Genomic DNA, 16394 nt, shown 5'->3' with positions numbered 1-16394 from the left:
TCATTTTGACACTGTAAAGATTTGCCTATTTTGAAAAAAAACCCACTAATAGCAAATAAATATTAAATCGTATATAATACTGCGAAAACATATTTCCAGGCACAAAGATCACAGGTCAATATCTATAGGTTAAACTGAAAATAGATTACTTACACAAACATGTGAAGAACATCAAAATATGCAGTTAAACAAATAGCACCATGGTAACAAAGACAACGTTCATACAGTATCTTCAACCAGAAAGAAGCTTATGTATTTCAAATCAAAGAAATCTAAAAAAGAAATCTGTGCATTAACGATTACTTTGGTAAACAGGTTAGGAAAGTGCAACATGTTAACAATTTGATGCCGGAATATTGAATTGAGGTATGTGACATTCAAATATCGCAATTAACATCCAATTTCCCATCTAGATTTTCTACAGACCACACAATCAACCATCTCCCATGAAACACACCCATGCAGCATCATGTGATAATTCATATGGATCATGTAGTCAACATGAGTGGTTTTGCACTGGAAAGCTATTTCACAAAACGTTATTTTACAGTTACCTCTTTTTCCACTGGTATTTACCAGGTATTTACTAGGAAATTCTATGGTAACAATGGGTACTTTCTGGTATTTCCTTCAAGGAACTCAACCCATTCAAATGGTGGCCAGTGGTGTTTGTTGTTACGATTCGAAAGCAAGGAACTCAACCCATTCAAATGGTGGCCAGTGGTGTTTGTTGTTACGAATCCGAAAGAAACAAAACAAGTAATTCAAAGTCATTACTGTGTTATCATTTTACCATGTAGTTTCCTGGTAAATACCTGGTCTTTCTCCCACTACGACCACCAAAGTAGTACTGACACTCCAACTCAGTATCGATAATCTATTAGATTCTGTCCTTTAACAACCAAAAAGCATGGTAGCATCTGAAGTCCAGGTAGTACCTCCCTGTTTCAGTCCATTTTCTTCCATTTAGTGCCTAATGAACACAACCCAGTTGAACTAGTCAGTTTTCTAAGCTGCCCGGTCCCGACCCTTCTTAGGGTGCATGTAGTGCTTTTTCTTCAGTGCTCAGTTATCGTCAGTTAGCGATATTTGTCTCAACACCCCGTGGGGTGGGCGGGCAGTAACTCTCATAGCTTGGGAGTAAGGCAAGTTGCCCCTAGACGCTGATCTTGGGTCAGTTTTGCATTTTCCCCACTTTATGATTTGGATTGGGGAACGGAAGCTGATCCTATATCTGTACCTAGGGGAAACTTCACGCCGGAGCTCATAGCCTGGCACACTCCTCGCAGTGGTTGAGGTACTCCACCGCATGTGCTTCATCATATGTGGTGAGGCATCTTGGGCATTGGAGTTCCGACAAACCCTGGCACTTTGTCCAGGTGGGACCGGGGGCTAATACCACCGGCGCCGCCCCAGCCGAAAGCCCGCTTTGAAGTTTTGCCGCAGGTGGATTGGCGCTGTTCCTCAGCAGTGGTTCGGCCGAGTCTGTGCTCATTCGTGGGGAGATCCGGTGCCCTATATGGACTCGGCACGTGGAGTTGACATCTCTAGTAGGGCTCTGGAAGAGAAATGAATGATGATCATGAGTAAATGTGTTCCTCCCATAGCCAACCTGGGCATAGTAGCACTTTGAGGATAATGTATGAAACACTCCACACAAATAAAATGATCACTATGTCATTATTATTGTAGGGAAGTGCTCTTTGTTGTTCCCTAATGTGATAGCTGACCAATCAGCCTGTTACCAACCCTTAGTAAACTTTTGGAAAAAATTGTGTTTGACCAGATACAATGCTATTTTACAGTAAACAAATTGACAACAGACTTTCAGCACGCTTATAGGGAAGGACATTCAACAAGCACAGCACTTACACAAATGACTGATGATTGGCTGAGAGAAATTGATGATAAAAATAATGTGGGGGCAGTTTTTTTAGACTTCAGTGCTGCTTTTGACATTATCGATCATAGTCTGCTGCTGGAAAAACATATGTGGACAAAGAGTTAACTGTCTAACAGAACACAGAGGGTGTTCTTTAATGGAAAGTTCTCCAACATAATCCAGGTAGAATCAGGAATTCTCCAGGGCAGCTGTCTAGGCCCCTTACATTTTTCAATCTTTACTAATGACATGTAAAGCCAGTGTGTCTATGTATATGGATGACTCAACACTATACACGTCAGCTACTACAGCGACTGAAATGACGACTGCAACACTTAACAAAGAGCTGCAGTTAGTTTCAGAATGGGTGGGAAGGAATAAATTAGTCCTAAATATTTCAAAACTAAAATCATTGTATTTGGGACAAATCATTCACTAAACCCTAAACCTCAACTACATATTGTAATTAATCATGTGGAAATTGAGCAAGTTGAGGTGACTAAACTGCTTGGAGTAACCCTGGATTGTAAACTGCCATGGTCAAAACATATTGATACAACAGTAGCTAAGATGGGGAGAAGTCTGTCCTTAACAATACTATCAACAAGGCATGTCCTACAGGCCCTAGTTTTGTCGCACCTGGACTACTGTTCAGTCGTGTGGTCAGGTGCCACAAAGAGGGACTTAGGAAAATTACAATTGGCTCAGAACAGGGCAGCACGGCTGGCCTTTAAAAGTACACGGGAGCTAACATTAATAATTGCATGTCAATCTCTCATGGCTCAAAGTGGAAGAGAGATTGACTTCATCACTACTTGTTTTTGTAAGAAGCGTTGACAGGCTGAATGTATCGAGCTGTCTGTTTAAACTACTAGCACACAGCTCGGACACCCATGCATACCCCACAAGACATGCCACCAGAGGTCTCTTCACAATTCCCAAGTCCAGAACAGACTATGGGAGGCGCACAATACTACATAGAGCCATGACTACATGGAACTCTATTCCACATCAGGTAACTGATGCAAGCAGTAGAATCAGATTTAAAAAACAGGTACAAATACACCTTATGGAACAGTGGGGACTGTGAAGAGACACACACAAAGGTACAGACACACGCATACGCACACAAGCGCAAGCACATGCACTCTACACACGTACATTGTAATATTGTTGTATGGTGGTATTATACTTTTTGTATTGTAGATATGTAGTGGTGTAATAATGTTATTTGATGTACTGTTTTATCTTTGTTTTATATGTAATGTAAGTGCCTTAATGTGTTTGGACCCCAGGAAGAGTAGCTGCTGCCTTGGCAACAGCTAACGGGGATCCCTAATAAATACAAATACAAATACTGTATCTTATTAGCTCGTTAGCGAACTGTATGAAGAACATGTCTGTCGAAACATCATTGTATCATCAAACCTCAATAAATGGCAAATAGGGGACGGACATAAAAGCTTCCCTTTTTCATGGCTATTTTTTGTCTCCTGTAACACGTTTGTTTGTAATGTATGTTAGTAATGACTATGTGTGTGTGGCCTTACCTGTGCCTGTGTGTGTAGCTGCTCCTGTAGTCGAGATACTTCCTCTTGCAGGTCCTGGATCCTGCACTGCGCTCTCTCCCTGTCTGCCCGCTCCGACTTAAAGTCATCTGTGTAGATGAGAACCTGTGAAGGAGAGCGGGAAAGGGTGAGGGTGTGTGTGAGAAAGAGAGAGAGGGATATGTTTCTGATTCAACTGAATAGGATGGAACTGTATGTGAGAGAGAAGAGAGAGAGGTTTCTGATTCAATGGGGTTTTCTTTAAAGACTGTGCTGTGTGATGCATATATTCATGTGTACGTGCCAGAGAGAAAGAGAAGGAAGAGGGAGAGCAAGATAGAGTGGGGAGACAGAGGGAGAAACAGACAGAGAGATAGAAAGAGAAAAAGAGAGATAAAGAGAACGTGAGAGAGACAAAGAAATTGAAAGAGAGAGGAGTTAGATGATCCTACACCACACTAACCTGTTGCTCTAGCATCTGGATGCGCTCCTGGTATCGTCTCCTGCTCTCATCCATCTCCCTCCCCCAACCTCCCACAGTCCCTCATCTTCTCCTCCAGTAGGCCATTGAGCCTGGCTATCTCCTGCTGGAGCAACCCAGCATTGGCTAAGTCCAACCCGTGAAACAAGCCCAGGCCAGCCCCAGGCTCTTGTGTAGGCCCGGGCCCTAACCTAGGCCCCACACCTGGAGCAGGGCTGGAGGCAGCAGCCAGGGCACTATACTCATTCAGCCTCAGACACAGGCCCCTCACATACCCTTCCCTGCTCGAGTCATACTTTTGCCATTTGGAGTTCAGACCTTCCACCTGGGAAAACGGAGGGAGGAAGAGGGAGACATTAGTCACAAACATGTATGCACACTTGTGCGCACACAGCTTCTCACTCACACACACACACACACACACACACACACACACACACACACACACACACACACACACACACAACAAGCACACACACAAGGCTGTTCAACTTTGGTTCTGATAGCCCATTTGCTATGACAATGTTGGATTACTAAAGTCTGCAAAAACACTACAGTAATTGCTATAGTATACGAATACTACAGTTTTTTTTACTATAGTATTTATACTATAGTAAACTGTAAATTCTACAGTATACTACAGTCATGTATATTTAGTCCGCAAAAACACTACAGTGAATACTACAGTAAAGTCTGCAAAAAACACTACAGTGAATACCATAGTATAGTATAGTATAGTATCTTTTCATGTGGGTAGAGGGGGAATTTCTACAGTGTGTTCCTGCTTACATATGCTACTCTTTGCTTTAGTTGTTGGTTCTCTTCTTGGAGTTTGTTGACCAGGGTGTCAACACGACCGCTTCCGTAGAATCCGACATCTAACCATGAAAAGGGGAAACAAGAGCTCAAAATGATACTATCCGTTTAGAAATCCAACAGAAACAAACACTAATAACTTGGCTGAAAAGCACATAATGGCAGAGACAGAGACATTCCAAATGCTTTACATTTACATTTTAGTCATTTAGCAGACGCTCTTATCCAGAGCGACTTACAGTTAGTGCATACATTATAATTTTTTTTTTCATACTGGCCCCCCGTGGGAATCGAACCCACAACCCTGGCGTTGCAAACGCCATGCTCTACCAACTGAGCTACATCCCTGCCGGGCATTCCCTCCCTTACCCTGGACGACACTGGGCCAATTGTGCGCCGCCCCATGGGTCTCCCGGTCGCTGCCGGCTACGACAGAGCCTGGTTAGTACACACCTATTTTTCATTGCTTTCATTTTTAGTTTTGAAAGACAGTTACAGTGAATAAGCTCTTCCCAGTGAGTATACAAGGCGTTGAAAATACGTATTTTCAACGTCTTTTGCTCATGGGTTGTAGCTCGGATGTAGCCACTGCTGTTCCAATCTCTCAGTTGGAGTTTAGGTGCATGCAACCCCAGGATTGTGGGCTTTGGGTTCGATTCCTGCATAGGCCACATATCCTGAATATAACATTTAGTATATACACAGTTTGTGGATATGAGTTAGATCTTTACACTCATACCCGTATATGGGTTCAAAATAGCAGATTTGGGCGATTATAAGCGGCTAAATTGGAACCCAGTGGCTGTACAGTAACATGCTATACTTGACGTCAAAGAGCAAGGTCTCTGCTTCCCAGCGCAGTATTGGTTTTGACTGACAGCGGTTCTGGACTTGAACACCGCGCCCGACAAGAAGTTACCCCATCTCTCCCGTAAATGTTATTGTCTGAGTGAGGGAAATGCTGTAAATAAAGAGGACTCGATGCATTTTGAAAGATTAGACGTTGAGGATTATAATACCACTTTGATTTCACACAAGCAAGCCAAACACCCGTTAGTTCAAATGTGCATTTCCCCATTCCATATCATAAAACTCATGTAATATACAGTGCCAACGTTTATGATCACGATGCTTGATGTACAGTTACAAGATGACATGGCGTATTGTGAAAAAATTTGGCGGGGAAATCTGAATGCACTCGTGATTCTATTCTAGTCGCACCAAAATTACAATTTTCTTCTCTGGAATTGCCTTGTGAAAGCCTAACACTGTAAGATTGTATTTTGTAACTTAGCTAGCTATGTTCGCAATAGAACACGCTTTCAAATGATGCCCACCTGACCAGATTGTGATTTATAATGGACCATTTTTGGAATGCGTAAACAACAACAGTCATTGTGTAAAGGCGGAGATTCAGGGATGTGTTCCACAGAAAACAACTATAAATCTGCTTGCTTTAGTTCCTCAAACGGTACTCAACGGTACAGCTAGGAGAGCTCAAAATAGCCCCTTATAGTTGAAGACTCTTCTTTGAGTCATAAAAGTGCACTGAAATTACATAGGAACTGTGCAGACTTTGGAGAGGTGTGTGGCCACATGGAGACACCAGTTAGACCTCTCACTTGTCATTTCTTTGTCTTATGTTGTACTTACCCCAAATTCCCATGAATATTCTTATCATGTTACTGAATGTATCCAGAGTATTTTCGGTTTTCATTATCAACAAATGCGGCAAAAAGTACAGTAAATGTAAAATGCACATAAAATCAACAGTGTAATGTTTGGATTCAGTCTTGAGTCAGATTAACTGTTTTGTCCTCACCTTTAGTCTAATAATTTCCCCATAATCTCCAAACTGTTCCCTTATGATTGTTACCATGGTTATGCATTTGCTTTCCATATTTCTTCTGTAAGAAACATTTCAATTTAGCCCCTATCTATATGGCCAATTCCCACGAGTGTAAAGGGGGTTAACTGTAATTTGCTTTTAATGTGCTTGAAAACCATGCTATTACACACTTATTATAATCTGGGTGTTTCGAGCCCTGAATGCTGATTGGCTGAAAGCCGTGGTATATCAGACCGTAATGGGTATGACAAAACATTTATTTTTACTGCTCAAATACGTTGGTAACCAGTTTATAATAGCAATAAGGCACCTCAGGGGTTTGTAATATATGGCCAATATACCACGGCTAAGGGCTGTGTCCTAGCACTCCGCATTGTGTCGTGCATAAAAACAGCCCATAGCCGTGGTATATTGGCCATATATCACACCCCCTCGGGCCTTATTGCTTAATTATACAACCTTCATACACACCTCTTTTGCCTTCTGCTGCATTTTCACCTCCTCCGTCACTTTCTCTCCTCCCTTCTTCTCTCCCTCTAGTCGGCCCAGTAACTCCTGACACACCCTGACCGTGGCTCCCAGTTGGCCCCGAGCTGCTCGGCCTCTTCAGCCAGCGAGGTGCACAGGACGGCCCGGGTGGCCTGGGCACGGTCCCTCTCGGCCAGGGCAGAGCGGAGCCTCTGGATATCCTGGTCCTTCTCGTGGTCCGGTTGACGGGTCACACTCTCCAGCTCTCGCTCCATCTCCCTCAGCTGCTGTCGCAACCTCTGTATCTCCTTCAGGGGTGAGAGAATAGAATAGAATAGGCTTGAGTGTCAAATGTGAGTCAAATGCTGAAGATACGTTTTTTTTCCTTCTTATTTTTGATGGACAATATAGCTTTTTGGAATTATTTTATTGTATTGAATTATGACTTTTATGTGATACAGATATGTTTGTTTCGTGAAGTTAAGGCGAAACAACACTGACACCAGCACCCCCGCGGTTGTACACATTGAAATGGAAAAATAGAGGTTTTGCTATAGCAACATACATGCTGCACCGCAAGGTGGTTTTGAAGCAGGGACATTTTTATCAAGCCTGGTTGGCAAGTTTGGTGGTTGGTTAGGCCTACACTAGTAGTCTTCCCAATAGACCTCAGTTGTGAACTAGTGTAGGGTTAGGGTTATCTCAAACCAAGTGCATATGGGCATGGTGTAGGCTAGTGGGTATTTTCAGTGAAGACCATTTACTGTAGGACTAAGCTACCGGTAAATCCCCTGCTTTCATAATGTGCTAATTGAAAACGAAAGAAAGAAAGGGCATATATCTGTCATAAAGGATCATTTTAATACTTGCAGAGCAGACGTTGACATTTCAAGTAGGGCTATAATGTTAAAAGGCACAACTATTTTTCACAGGGTTAACGTTAGCCTAAATATTCAATTCACATGATACACACTTAGAACACATCAAATTCAGTAAATTCTACTCACTTGTTGGCTCAACTCTGCTTGCTGAGCCGCATTCATTTCTGTGTCTTTCCATTTTTGTTTCAGTTTGCAGATTTCTTTGCATAAACTTTCCAGCAAAGATTTGGACGGTGCTATGACAACAGGGTCATACCCTTCCACATTGATACAGGTATTCTCGTATTTGCCCAACCTAGCCTTTAAATCTGCGATTAAATTGTCCCTTTTGTAGATGTTCTTACTTAATGTGTCAATCTCAGCCGAGTTTCATGGTAGAAAGTATTCAATGTATTGCAGCTCCGTATCTTTGCTTTCAGCACATCATTATCCAAAGTGACATCCATCGTGTTCCTGATTCCAGAGGTAACGCCGTTGCTTCTGACAGATGAGGATTGGGAAAAATCTTCAATATTCCATCAGTTTCTGGGAAAATATTCTGCTTATTGGTTCGATAGAGTTTGTGTTCGTAGGTTATGCAACATGTCTTCAAAATTAGACTGAGGAGGATGTCAACTATGTAGCCTAAAGGATGTGGCGCATCTGAATTTGGAAATAAATAATTCCGACACTACAGGGGATTTCCTAGAGGGACTTCCCCTAGCCAATAGGCGGACTTTTCTTGTACTTTACTTTTTAACAACGTCGGGTAAATTGACAACTCCTTTCCGAGTTGTGCAATCATCCATTCCAGTAACAATCTAAATAATATGCTTTCGTTCCTTAATTTATTTTCTAACAATAAAGGACACTGGACTAAATTGACACCGTTTGACATGAGTTAAGGAAAAAAACGCCGCCGCTAGAACTATTTGCACATGCGTACAACTTTTCCGGTAACATAGGCTACCTCCGCCTTGTGACATGCGTAAATCCACAGATCATACAATTCTGGTTTCTAAACAAATGACCTTTGCCTGAGTAATGCGCCTTGGTAAAAATCCGTGAAGCAACTCTGTTTTATCGGATGGAATGTAAATGAGTTGCCGGTAGCTCTATTTTCCCGAATGAATGTCAATTCCGATTAATTTCATGAAAAGTTGTCTGCTATTATGTAGCCCTAATCTGATGTGTTTAATTGAATTGTTTACAAAACAGATGTTGTATTCAACAGTATGTAAAAGCGTCAATTTGAAATATGCCAGCAGTGGGATGTAGGCTAGCCTATCTGGGACTGATAAATGAGTTCACACGTAGGCAATAATTTATCAACCTCTAACCTACCGAGCCTACATTGGGATTTTGGCCAAAAATCTTTGGCCAGTACGGGTATCGAACCCGCGACCTTCGCGTTATTAGCACGACGCTCTAACCAACTGAGCTAACCGGCCGGATATGACCAGGAACGGAATATTGTAGTATTTACAGCAAACATTAAATAACATGCATGCAGTCTGCAAGCCCAGTTCATAATGATACATTGTAAGGTCGGTCGCACCACACGCGAAACAAATCATGGTACTAATGTAACAACATCGGTCGCCAATGTCAAATGTATTTTCCCCTGTCGATGTAGGCCACTGCCTTAAATATAGTAAGATCTGGAGTGGTAACAGCTCATCACAATTTTCTTTGCCCAAGGCCATGAACTCAAATAAACACGAAAATGAGTCAAAACATCTACAATTGGTTCAGACAACAGACGGATTCATTTATTGACCCTTATTCTATCAGGTAAAATGACTGAGAACTTACTATCTTTTACAGCAACGACCCGGGGAAGAGTTTCCACGGGGAGGAGAGGGGATGAATGAGCCAATTGGAAGCTGGGGATGATTAGGAGTCCATGAGTGCCAGATTGGGAATTTAGCCAGAACACCAGGGTTAACACCCCTACTCTTAGTATACAGTTGAAGTCGGAGTTTATATACACCTTAGCAAAATATATTTACATTTACATTTACATTTACGTCATTTAGCAGACGCTCTTATCCAGAGCGACTTACAAATTGGTGCATTCACCCTATAGCCAGTGGGATAACCACTTTACAATTTTTTAATTTTTTTAATTTTTTTTTTGGGGGGTGGGTAGAAGGATTACTTTATCCTATCCCAGGTATTCCTTAAAGAGGTGGGGTTTCAAATGTCTCCGGAAGGTGGTGAGTGACTCCGCTGTCCTGGCGTCGTGAGGGAGCTTGTTCCACCATTGGGGTGCCAGAGCAGCGAACAGTTTTGACTGGGCTGAGCGGGAACTATGCTTCCGCAGAGGAAGGGGAGCCAGCAGGCCAGAGGTGGATGAACGCAATGCCCTCGTTTGGGTGTAGGGACTGATCAGAGCCTGAAGGTACGGAGGTGCCGTTCCCCTCACAGCTCCGTAGGCAAGCACCATGGTCTTGTAACGGATGCGAGCTTCAACTGGAAGCCAGTGGAGTGTGCGGAGGAGGGGGGTGACGTGAGAGAACTTGGGAAGGTTGAACACCAGACGGGCTGCGGCATTCTGGATGAGTTGCAGGGTTTAATGGCACAGGCAGGGAGCCCAGCCAACAGCGAGTTGCAGTAATCCAGACGGGAGATGACAAGTGCCTGGATTAGGACCTGTGCCGCTTCCTGTGTAAGGCAGGGTCGTACTCTCCGAATGTTGTAGAGCATGAACCTGCAGGATCGGGTCACCGCCTTGATGTTAGCGGAGAACGACAGGGTGTTGTCCAGGGTCACGCCAAGGCTCTTCGCACTCTGGGAGGAGGACACAACGGAGTTGTCAACCGTGATGGCGAGATCATGGAACGGGCAGTCCTTCCCCGGGAGGAAGAGCAGCTCCGTCTTGCCAGGGTTCAGCTTGAGGTGGTGATCCGTCATCCATACTGATATGTCTGCCAGACATGCAGAGATGCGATTCGCCACCTGGTTATCAGAAGGGGGAAAGGAGAAGATTAGTTGTGTATCGTCAGCGTAGCAATGATAGGAGAGGCCATGTGAGGATATGACAGAGCCAAGTGACTTGGTGTATAGGGGAGAAAAGGAGAGGGCCTAGAACTGAGCCCTGGGGACACCAGTGGTGAGAGCACATGGTGCGGAGACAGCTTCTCGCCACGCCACTTGGTAGGAGCGACCGGTCAGGTAGGACGCAATCCAGGAGTGAGCCGCGCCGGAGATGCCCAGCTCGGAGAGGGTGGAGAGGAGGATCTGATGGTTCACAGTATCAAAGGCAGCAGACAGGTCTAGAAGGACAAGAGCAGAGGAGAGAGAGTTAGCTTTAGCAGTGCGGAGAGCCTCCGTGACACAGAGAAGAGCAGTCTCAGTTGAATGACCAGTCCTGAAACCTGACTGGTTTGGATCAAGAAGGTCATTCTGAGAGAGATAGCAAGAGAGTTGGCTAAAGACGGCACGCTCAATAGTTTTGGAAAGAAAAGAAAGAAGGGATACTGGTCTGTAGTTGTTGACATCAGTGGGATCGAGTGTTGGTTTTTTGAGAAGGGGAGCAACTCTCGCTCTCTTGAAGACGGAACGGACATAGCCAGCGGTCAAGGATGAGTTGATCAGCGAGGTGAGGTAGGGGAGAAGGTCACCGGAGATGGTCTGGAGAAGAGAGGAGGGGATGGGGTCAAGCGGGCAGGTTGTTGGGCGGCCTGCAGTCACTAGTCGCAAGATTTTATCTGGAGAGAGGGGAGAAAGAAGTCAAAGCATAGGGTAGGGCAGTGTGAGCAGGACCAGCAGTGTCATTAGACATAACAAACGAGGATCGGATGTCGTCAACCTTCTTTTCAAAGTGGTTGACGAGTCATCCCACAGAGAGGGAGGAGGGGGGAGGGATTCAGCAGTGAGGAGAATGTGGCAAAGAGCTTCCTAGGGTTAGAGGCAGATGCTTGGAATTTAGAGTGGTAGAAAGTGGCCTTAGCAGCAGAAACAGATGAAGAAAATGTAGAGAGGAGGGAGTGAAAAGATGCCAGGTCGGCAGGGAGTTTAGTTTTCTTCCATTTCCGCTCAGCTGCCCGGAGCTCTGTTCTGTGAGCTCGCAATGAGTCATCAAGCCACGGAGCTGGAGGGGAGGACCGAGCCGGCCGGGAGGATAGGGGACACAGGGAGTCAAAGGATGCAGAAAGGGAGGAGAGGAGGGTTGAGGAGGCAGAATCAGGAGATTGGAGGGAGAAGGATTGAGCAGAGGGAAGAGATGATAGGATGGAAGAGGAGAGAGTAGTGGGAGAGAGAGAGCAAAGGTTGCGGCGGCGCGTTACCATCTGTGTAGGGGCAGAGTGAGTAGTGTTGGAGGAGAGCGAGAGAGAAAAGGATACAAAGTAGTGGTCGGAGACATGGAGGAGTTGCAGTGAGATTAGTAGAAGAGCAACATCTAGTAAAGATGAAGTCAAGCGTATTGCCTGCCTTGTGAGTAGGGGGACGGTGAGAGGGTGAGGTCAAAAGAGGAGAGGAGTGGAAAGAAGGAAGCAGAGAGAAATGAGTCAAATGTAGACGTAGGGAGGTTGAAATCCCCCAAAACTGTGAAGGGTGAGCCATCCTCAGGAAAGGAACTTATCAAGGCGTCAAGCTCATTGATGAACTCTCCAAGGGAACCTGGAGGCGATAGATGACAAGGATATTAAGCTTAAATGGGCTAGTGACTGTGACAGCGTGGAATTCAAATGAGGAGATAGACAGATGGGTTGGGGAAAATTGAGAATGACCACTTGGGAGAGATGAGGATTCCTGTGCCACCACCCCTCTGACCAGATGCTCTCGGGGTATGCGAGAACACATGGTCAGACGAGGAGAGAGCAGTGGGAGTAGCAGTGTTTTCAGTGGTAATCCATGTTTCCGTCAGCGCCAGGAAGTCGAGGGAATGGAGGGTAGCATAGGCTGGGATGAAGTCAGCCTTGTTGGCAGCAGAACGGCAGTTCCAGAGGCTGCCTGAGACCTGGAACTCCAGGTGTGGGGTGCGTGCAGGGACCACCAGGTTAGAGAGGCAGCAGCCACGCGGTGTGAGGCATTTGTGTAGCCTGTGCGGAGAGGAGAGAACAGGGATAGGCAGAGGCATAGTTGACAGGCTGTAGCAGATGGCTACAATAATGCAGAGGAGATCGGAATGAAATGAACTAAACATCTGGGAAAGGAGAGAGCAGGGCCTCCCTCACCAAAAAATATAACTCTCCCAACTTCCACCTCAGAAACTATAATTGTTTCACTGAACCACCCGAATAAAACTCTCCCAACTTCCACTTTAGAAATTAGAATTGTTGTAAACTACAGCGGTTCAATGTTTCAAGGAATAGACTCAACTTACTTTATTCAGCTAGCTAACTATGACGCCATAGCTAACTAGCATGCTAGCATCCAATAACACACAGTTTAGCACCAATACTTGGTTACAACAAACTACCAATAGTGTGTTAACACACTAAACAGATAATTCGTGTCCGTGTCTAGTTCTTTCATAACGCAGCAATAATTAAAAGTTGGCTAGCTAGCACAAAGATATTGTATTTAGCTACTACAGTACAGCTAGCTGGTAGTGTTGGCTAGCTAGCAATGGCTGCTGTGTTGACTTTGTTTGAAAAACGGCGTCGCTGCGAACGAATGTAGCTGGCTAAAAGGATATTGTATTTAGTTGCTACCGTTGCTAATAGCTACTTTCGACAGCTAGTCCAGGAGGTGAGTTAGCTAGCTAGCTTCGTGCTCACCTGGCACCGCCCAATACAAAAAGTAACCTACAATAACTACATACAACAACTACCCACAACAGTTCTTCACAATTCCTGACATTTAATCCTAGTAAAAAATTCCCTGTCTTAGGTCAGTTAGGATCACCACTTTATTTTAAGAATGTGAAATGTCAGAATAATAGTAGAGATAATTATTTATTTCAGCTTTTATTTCTTTCATCACATTCCCAGTGGGTCAGAAGTTTACATACACTTAGTATTTGGTGGCATTGCCTTTAAATTGTTTAACTTGGGCCAAATGTTTCAGGTAGCCTTCCACAAGCTTCCCACAATAAGTTGGGTGAATTTTGGCCCATTCCTCCTGACAGAGCTGGTGTAACTGAGTCAGGATTTGTAGGCCCTTCTTGCCCGCACACGCTTTTTCAGTTCTGCACACACATTTTCTATAGGATTGAGGTCAGGGCTTTGTGATGGCCACTCCCAATACCTTGACTTTGTCCTTAAGCCATTTTGCCACAACTTTGGAAGTATGCTTGGGGTCATTGTCCATTTGGAAGACCCATTTGCGACCAAGCTTTAACTTCCTGACTGATGTCTTGAGATGTTGCTTCAATATATCCACATAATTTTCCTTCCTCAGGATGCCATCTATGTTGTGAAGTGCACCAGTCCCTATTGCAGTAAAAGCAACCCCACAGCATGATGCTGCCACCCCCGTGCTTCACGGTTGGGAAGGTGTTCTTCAGCATGCAAGGCTCCCCCTTTTTCCTCCAAACATAATGATGGTCATTATGGCCAAACAGTTCTATTTTTGTTTCATCAGACCAGAGGACATTTCTCCAAAAGTACGATGATTGTCCTCATGTGCAGTTGCAAACCGTAGTCTGGGTTTTTATGGTGGTTTTGGAGCAGTAGCTTCTTCCTTGCTGAGCGGCCTTTCAGGATATGTGGATATAGGACTCGTTTTACTGTGGATATTGTCACACTTCCGCCAGGCTGCCTCCCCTCCTTGTTCGGGCACGCTTCGGCGTTCGTCGTCACCGGCTTACTAGCCACTGCCGCTCCATATATCATCATTCCATTTGTCTTGTCTTGTCAATTACACACACCTGGTTCTTATCCCCTCATTAGTCCGTGTATAAGTGTTCCCTCTGCCCTCCTTGTCCTTGTGGGTGATTGTTATTTGTGAGAGTAGTGTAGCTCGGTGGAGTATTGCCGGGGTAGATATATCCCCTGTGCCTGTATATTGTTGGAGTATCCCGTATCGTGTATTGCCAGGGTAGATAGTTTCCCCTGTGCCTGTTTTCGTGTGTCACTATCCAGCGCATCTGTGTACGACGGAATAAACTCTGTATTCTGTGATTTACCTTCCTGCGCCTGACTCCTTCTATCACACTCATCACAGAATCACCCACCCGCTATGGAGTGAGCGGGAGAGGAGCGCATGCCTGAAGTCATGGCACGGGTCCAGTAGCATTCCACGATACTGGCCAGCTTGGGGGAAGCAATGGATCGGGTTCTTCAGGTCATCCAACGCCTGGAGAGGAGAGGACCCGATCTGTCGAGACCAACTGGCCAACCGGATCCAGCCACCTACCCCCAGCACCCGGGGGATCCGGTATCCCGACCACGGGCGTTCGCGGACGCGCGCTCTGCCAAGATTCCTCCTCCAACTGGAGCTCTACTTCTCCAGCATCAGGCCGGCCCCCATCGGCGCGGGAGAAGGTGTCTGTCCTCATTTCCTGCCTCTCGGGGAAAGCCCTGGAGTGAGCCAACGCGGTTTGGAACGAAGGAGAATCCGCGTTGGAGAACTACGGGGAGTTCGCTTTCCTCTTTCGGGCGGTCTTCGATCACCCGCCCAAGGATCGAGAGGCGGGCGATCGGCTGGTCCACCTGAGTCGGGGGACGAGACCGCGCAGGACTTCGCGTTGGAGTTTCGGATGCTTGCAGTGGGGTCGGATGGAACGGGCGGGCCCTGATCGACCATTTCCGGTACCATCTACGTGAAGCGTCCGACAGGAGCTAGCCTGCCGGGACACCATGTTGTCTTTCACGCAGCTGGGGTCTGCCCGTTTCCACCCCGACGACTCGGATCCCGAGCTGATGGAGCTGGGTGGAGCCGCCCGTCCAAGAGAGCGGAGGGACGACAAGCGACAGTGCCACTCTGGTGGCACGAAGGGACAGTACACCACACGTAGTCGTCAAAGCTCTTTTGGGTCTGGAGGCGACAGGCAGGACACTCTCGCAGATCACCCCAGGTATTGAACACCCACACTCGTTCAGAGCCCTCTGCTGCGCACTGTACCCTACCTATCTACTTTCCCGATCACATGGTAGTTCCCCAGTGTAAGGCGATAGTCGGTTCAGGCGCAGCTGGGAACTTTATGGACAGGGCATTCTCACGCCATCAAGGCATTTAATTGGTTCCCCTATCAATTCCACTCCCCATCAGAGCACTTGATAGTCGAGCCATTGGGGTCCGGGATTGTTAAGGAAGTTACTGTACCAGTCACCATGATCACCCAGGAGACTCATTGTGAGCAGGTTACTTTTTCTATTATTGAGTCTCCTGCTTTCCCTGTGGTATTAGGTATCCTTTGGCCAGCACTCCACAACCCCACTTTCTCATGGCCGCAGAGGGTTCTCACGGGGTGGTCGCGAGAGTGTCAGGAGTAGGTGTCTAGGTGTTTCCGTTGGTGCAACCACGGTGGAAAGTCAGACGGTACCTCCACTGTGCGCATTCCCCCGAATACCATGATCTGGCGCACCGTTTTCTAAGA

General features: G+C 45.7%; 1 non-coding gene and 1 pseudogene across 1 annotated transcript; both read right to left on the bottom strand.

The window, feature by feature from the left end:
* Positions 1 to 1491: 1491 nt before the first annotated feature.
* Positions 1492 to 15601, bottom strand: LOC123482708 (annotated as a pseudogene).
* On the bottom strand, positions 9281 to 9354 carry trnai-aau. The gene has a single exon. It is a non-coding gene; the product is annotated as a tRNA-Ile (tRNA).
* Positions 15602 to 16394: the final 793 nt, after the last annotated feature.

The sequence above is a fragment of the Coregonus clupeaformis genome, chromosome 36, assembly GCF_020615455.1.
Source record: "Coregonus clupeaformis isolate EN_2021a chromosome 36, ASM2061545v1, whole genome shotgun sequence".
Classification (NCBI taxonomy): domain Eukaryota; kingdom Metazoa; phylum Chordata; class Actinopteri; order Salmoniformes; family Salmonidae; genus Coregonus; species Coregonus clupeaformis.
This window is presented reverse-complemented; position numbering and strand designations above follow the sequence as displayed.